This window comes from Haliaeetus albicilla, chromosome 6 (genome assembly GCF_947461875.1).
Source record: "Haliaeetus albicilla chromosome 6, bHalAlb1.1, whole genome shotgun sequence".
Classification (NCBI taxonomy): domain Eukaryota; kingdom Metazoa; phylum Chordata; class Aves; order Accipitriformes; family Accipitridae; genus Haliaeetus; species Haliaeetus albicilla.
The window spans coordinates 7349516-7356658 of record NC_091488.1 but is presented as its reverse complement, the minus strand read 5'-3'; positions in this window follow the sequence as shown (position 1 = coordinate 7356658).

The window sequence follows — 7143 nt, the reverse complement described above, 5'->3', positions numbered from 1 at the left end:
GTGAAGAAGGATCTTGAAGACATCAAAGGTGCCTTGACATCTCTCAACAGACCACGACAGCCTCCTTCATTCTCCGTGTTTCTTAATGCAGAGACATCCAGTGAAAGACGAAACACAGGACTGTGGTAAACAGATTTAGGAAAAGTGACTCACTGTTTTTTCAGTGATGTTACCAGTGGATTTTCATTGCCCACATTAAGTGGACTAGGGGATTGAGCAATTTACCTAACCAGCTAGAAGAGAGATGCACACGTTAAAAGAAAGTGTAACAGTCATCTTCCATGAGATGTTTTTTTGTTTGTTTGTTTTGGCTCAAACCAATTTTTTGGCTCAAATTTAAACTCATTTTTCTGGTTTTAAAGTAATTTTGAAACTTGATTTTGTGTGCATTGTTTCTTTATGAAAATGAAGGATTTTGATGAACAAGAGTCTTAAAAATAGATCTAGAGAAATGTCCTAATTAACATGCACTATTTTCTCAGCCTTCTAAAAATTTGCCCTATTTGCTGAAGCTTTGTATTCAATTCTCTTAAGAATTGTTTTAAGTGCTTAAGACTGCTCACTGCAAGCCTTTCTTGGCTGTGTTTCTGACTGCAAGCTTCCCTTTACTTTTATTTTTACTACTTTTTATATGACTGAAGGAAGCCAAATGAAAATCTTTTGCTGGCAGTCTTAATATGAACAACAAAGCAACTGGAGCTGTAGAGCACCACTTCTTGGCTAAAAACAAGTGGTGAGTGTACAATGTGGAGGAGAGAGCAGGAGAAAAGGGAACTGCCAGGTCTCAGTTTTCTTTCTCTTACATGTTAAACATGCACGACAGTACTCTGATAGGAGATTACAAGAAGTAGGATGGGTCTAAAACAAGTGTTATAGATTCTCAGGGTATCCAAAAAAACAGCCAGGGTATCAAAAAAAACAAACAGCCAGGAGACTGTCCTTTCCCTCATTTAGGAGAAAGATCTGAACAATTTGCTTGAAGGCAGCGCAAAGAGTACGACTGTAATTCTCCCATATAATAATAAAACAATAGCCTTGCTAGACTATTAATAGGAAAAAAAAATTAAAAAAAAAGGATATTTAGAATTCGCCTCCAGGATTGTCCTGAACAAGCGTTAATTAGCTGCCCTTCCTCATCTGCATTTCTACTTAAGGGCAACACAGAAGGAGAGGAAACATAAGGAGACGAAAGGGCTGGAGCTGAGGGAACTGCAGGACTGCTGCTGGGGGACGTCTTGTGCCTGGTATTTGTCGTGCCAAATGGACCACAGGAAGGTAAAAGCCTGAGGGAGCACAGACCTGGGATTGGTCTCACACCTGGAATAGAAGCAAAACTTCCAGCCATGGCTGTCCTTCCCACGGGTGGGCATGGGTTTCCAGGTGACCTTCACGTTAACCAAAGTAATCAACGTACATAGATAGAGCACAATTCCTGACTTCTTGCTGTGTTTTGTAAATTCCCATATATCCCTTTTTTCAAATGCTGATTTTTGTCATTAATTTTAATTAGATTAGCTCTAACATTGCAGTTAGAGGCATTCTCTTAATATAGCAAAATAAAATGAACCAGCTTGCTCTCTCTAAATACTTTGCCATTTTAAGTGGAGTACCAGGAGAAAAAAACCCACAAAACAAAACAAAAACGAATGTCACGTTACAAATGCAATGAAAAAACCAGCAACATCAATTCAGCCAATGAAAAATGCATTTCTGTTGATGCTCGAGGGCATATGAGAAGTGTTAAAATATATGAGTGAGGAAATGCACTCAGTCAGATGTACAAATGACAACGATTTGGGGAAAGATTCAAAACATTGTGAAAGAAATTCCAACAGGCATCAACAAGCAGAACAAATACACTTTCTCAGATATGATGTCTGGGAGGTTTCGCAGTAGCTCATTTGACCATATGAGGTGACAATATATCAGAAGATAACATTTTTACAATCCCAGCCTCTGCAGAAAAAAGGGGTATTAAAATTTGCCATAATGATGCTCATCTTCTTAGTTTTGGATCAATCAGTCAGATTGAATTTTCTGTGTGTCACTAGCTTAACCACACTTTTTCCCTTGGTATATCTACCACCTGTTGCAAAGAGTAGTTTCTACTTACCTTTTTTATTTTCTTTAACATGTCATATTCAGCTTCATCACAGTCTTCAAATGACACTTTGTTTTCCTGTATGGAAATAACACTATTTTCTGTTCCTACTAAGATAAACTTTTCCCATGCTTTTTTGGTATCACCTTGTTTTTTCCTCTGACTGTGCGCTTTGTGGCACAGCCAGTACTAAGCCACTACTGAGAAAAAAAAGGTTTTCTTCTCCTGAATAGTGACAGTTTCACCGTGATTAAGGAAAATGCAGCAGCTCCTAGGTGGTGATGTACTTCCCAGTTTGGGTGCTATTTGGCTTTAAAATCCAATTTAAACCCAAGCATGCTAGCAGCAGCGACCTCAACCCATGCATAATTCAGACCCTAACCCACTTCAGGGAAAGATAACTGAACTGCTGCCTCAGTACTACTGCTATTATCGCAGAGTCTTGTCCTAACGTACTATGCATAATGGAAGAAGCACCACAGAAATCAACGTCTTGCTTGCATGGATACTTGTTTAAAGGTTGCAGGGCTGGAACCTTCTCAGGGGACCTCTGCCACACAGCTCTTCCTATTGACTAAAAAGAATTGATAATAGAGGCAGTAGGCAGCTTGGTACATATGGGACTGGGCTTCGACGGCTTGTTACTGGTCCCACGGAAGAGTCTGGTTTGTGGCTGAAGGGGGAAAAGTCTTGTTCCCTCAGTCTTGCTTTTGCAGTGTCTATCATGTTCAGGCCAATCTCTTCAGCTCTTCGACTTGGAAGGACCCTTGACTAGGCATACAGTTGTTGCAGCTGTGACTGATTACAGCAGGAGAGGTATTCTCTGCAAATTTGCAGAGAACACTGAACTGGAGGGGGAGCAGCCAAGGCACTGGAGGGCAGGACTGGGATTCTGAAGGACCTGGTCAGGCCGAAGTAATGGTCTGGCAGGAACCTCACAAAGTGCAAGAAAGCAAATCCAAATCTTGCACCTTGCGGGGTCCAGGGTGGGGCGATTATCCCCCGCACCAGTACAGGCTGGGGTATGACTGGCTAGGAAGCAGCTCTGCACAAAATGACCTAGTGGTCAAGGTGGGCAGCAAGCCGGACAAGAGCCAGGAATGCGCCCTTGCAGCAAAGAAGGCTCACAGCATCCTGGGCTGTCTTAGCAAGAATGTAACCAGCAAGTCCAGGGGGGTGATCCACAACCTCTATTCAGCACTTGTGAGACCATTTCTGGAGTAGACCCATTTCTGGAGTGCTCTGTCCAGAATTTCAGCTCCCCAGTGGAGGAGAGATATTGACATACTGGAGTGAGTTCTGCACAGGGCAACGAGGATGGTCAGGGCACTCTATGTATGAGAAGAAGCTGAGAGAGATGGGTTTGCTGAGCCTAGAGAAGTAAAGGCTCAGGGAGATCTTAGTACTTCCTGACCAGAGGACACAAAAATCATGGTGCCAGACTCTTCACAGAGGTGCATGGTGGTGGGACACGAGGCAATAGGGAAAAGTTGGAACACTGTAAATTCTGATTAGATATTAGAAGCTTTTTTACCAGGAGGGCATTCAAACACCATGGCACCAGGGCCCAGAGAGGCTGTGGGATTTCCATCCTTGGAGATGTTCAAGCCTCAAGTGGACACAGCCCTGAGCAACCTGATCTTATAAGACTTGGGTTTGAGCAGCAGGGTGGGCTAGATGGCCACTGAAGGTCACCTTCCAGAGTAAATTATTCTTTGAGTCTATGGCCTATGGATGTAGTGGTACAATGAACGAGAGAGACAGAGTGCCAAAAGAAAAATAGAGAAGTCAGAGAGAAAGGAAGGGAAAAAAAAAGTTGTAATAGTCAAAACAAAAACTGGAAAAAAAACAACAGGGAAAGGGTAAATGCTGATGCTGTAGTGATACCCCAAGAAAAAAACCCTCTGTTGAGAAACAGGGTGTCATTTTAGAAATTAACTACAATGTTCGCTTTTGTAACATCCTTAAGTATCTTAAAAGATACTACTCATTGAAAATGCTTTAAATTAGAATTATTCTATTTTAAGTTACATGTGGAATAACATATTGTATTTGAAAAGATATTGTTGTTCCAAAGTGCTGCACTTATAAGTCTGGAAATGACAAGATTTAGACTGATTTAATTCAGCTGTTTCTACATATGTACTGAATAATGTTAATGGTGGCATTCTAACTTAATACATGAGCATGAGCTATGTTTCTAGAGGATCCCTGCCTCTCCAAGGAAATGAAGCAGACAGTCATTACTTCTTAGAAGCTTCACTATTTATTTATTGCATTTTACCTCCATACTTACTTTTTATTGAATACAACCATATTAATTCTCCTGGGATACCTCTTTGGTCTTTCTGACTTTAGCATATGTGTTCTCATAAACAGTAATGAACATCTCTGTCAGATTTGAAGATGGTACATTTTTTTCCTAAGAGGGATTTCATGTACAGACTGATGGAGATTCATTGAAAATGCCCACTGATGGTAAGAGAAATTTGGGTGCTTTTCACCTGACATTTGGGACTATTTAACAAGCTCGTAATATCTTCCCTGTTAAAAAACATCCTTGTAATCAATTTCATTTGTCAACATGAGCTCCAAACCTGAATCCAGGTAAGTCATTCAGCCACTTCAAAAATGAGTAATTTGTACAGTGGAAATGCATGTTGTGTGAAATTACACTGACCCGCAACTTATGTCATCAGCAAAGGTCAGGTCTTCGTAGTGACACAGAGGACATCCTTATCACTTAACTAATAGTTTCAGTCGCTGTTCCTTCCATGGACTGGTCGCGCCGGGAGGCAGGGCAGAGACTTTTCCAGTTGATTTCATATCCATCCACTAAAGGAAGAAAGATGGTCACAGTACTCCTTAAGTCAAAGACAAATTTCGGAGGCAATGGAGCTTGTTACTTTGTTATGAACTCTGCCATTTCGTTTTTTCCCTTGCTGTCTTTTCCCATTTTGCCTCTGTTCACTTCATCATTGCTTGTACATTTACGCCGTCTCTGGCTCCTCCTCTCCAGCCGTCCTTGCCCTCTGTGAAGCCCAGGCTGCCTTCCTAACCCTTAAACTCTTGATCGCCTGATGGTGCCATAGGACCGAGCGGTCCCGCCACGTGGGCTGTTTCTCCCGTGCTCCTTGTGCAGAACATCTCTGAGGTGGGGGGACGGACATCTTCCTGTTCCTTTTCACGCCCAGAGCAGGCTGTCCCAGGTCCTTCAGGAAGAGCAGGTGGCCAGGAGGCAGAGGCTGGAGCACATCCAAGCATCCATTTGCTGATACACCATTCGTTCCGACACAGAAGCTGTAAATGGATGCAGCGCACTTGCTATAGATGAAATCTTTGGAGAATTTAAGATGCAAACACATCTCTCTTCAGCATAGCAAACTGCAGTGCACTGTGCAGGTTGCAGGTGGGTTTGTGGTTTGGGGGGCTGTATGTCAATCTTCTGCTTTTCACTGAGAAACCTGTTGATGTCTTTGTTTTTTGTAGAGAGTGGAAGTATCTATTTTTCAGGCTGCATATGACTGAACTTTAGCTGGAACTTAAAAAAAAAATTAAAAAAAATCAACCTGAGGCAGGTATCTTGCAGAGGCAACTCCAGCCCAAAGAGCAAAGGTTTAATAAAGTAAAAACAAATTGAGTGTTGTACAGAAAGTACTGGCAACATTAACTATAGGCACCAGTGCTATTTCTCTATGTAATATCCCAAGTTTTCGTATACACTAGTAAACTGTTGACATTTTCGCCTCCTTTTTATGAAATACTAGAACAGAACCATGATTCTGCATTTCATACAGTTTTGAGATAGAGTGTTTAGCTTGGCACACCTATGCTCTTTATCAATTTTTAAATCCTTTCTCATTTTTTTAATTATATTTCTTATGTTCTTCCAATAATTAACATTTTACTATTGGGAGGCAATAAAAACATGACTCAAACAAACAAACTGGCTAACATATTAATGTCTGGTACCTACCTACTGAAATAATACCAGACATGGAAAAAAAAAAACCCCAACCCAAAACCCCAAACCCCCACAAAACCCCAAACCCAAACATCTAATTTCCTTCCAAGTTCTAGCAGTAACAGGTCAAGGAAATGTGTTTCTTCTCTGGGATTAATGACAGACTGGTGTTCGTTGATTCACAGATACCTATGGCTAAGAGCCCTTAGAAATACACCTCACTTCTGCTACCATCACACGGTTTGTATATGCACTCTATCAGGGTACTGAGCTTTTCTTGTTCTATTTTTAACAGAGGCGGCACCTAAATACTTAAGGAGAAATTATTGCAATACATGTGAATGTTCTCTAACATGATACCGCTGGGAAACCAGGACTAGACCTCATATGCTAACTCCTAGGAGCAGCTGTTAAGAGCAAAGCTGTTTGTGCTCCGAGGAGCTTGCAATGTAAATAATATTCTTTCCCTCGGTTTCAGCCTTAAAGGACTATGAACAGAGTGAATCAAAACTTGGAGGAAAGTTGTGTAAACCATGAGGATTTAATCCTTTTGAAATTAATGAGCACATTCCTATAGTAAGAAGAAAGAAAGATCAGGATCTTAGAAAGAAAACTGAAGCTTTGGGGGGAAAAAGGCTAAATACTATTAATAGGGATAATTAGCATTTATGGAACAGATTTTTTTTCTGTTTCTTCACTAGGTGATGGGCTTTCCTGGCTTGATTTTTCTCTTCCCATTTTACAGTTCTTCCTCAAATGTAACTAGCAGCATTCACTTGAAAATCTGCGGGTTGAATCTTCCTCCTCTTCTTTTTTAATAATCCTTGATGGATATTGTACTCTATCTTTGTGTCTGCGTGTGTTTCTGTCTTAAGAGGGAGAGCTGCTTTAGACAGCGAATCACACTAGCACCCACGTTTAATAACTAACCAAAACATTTGCCCTTGACATTCTCAGCACCGTAATGCTAATTAAGCAAAATAAACAGAGATGAAATGAAACCCGGGCAAAGTACTTATCCCTCCTCGAGATTTAATTTGGGATCAGCAACGCCGCTGACGGGAGAGGGGAGCGGGAA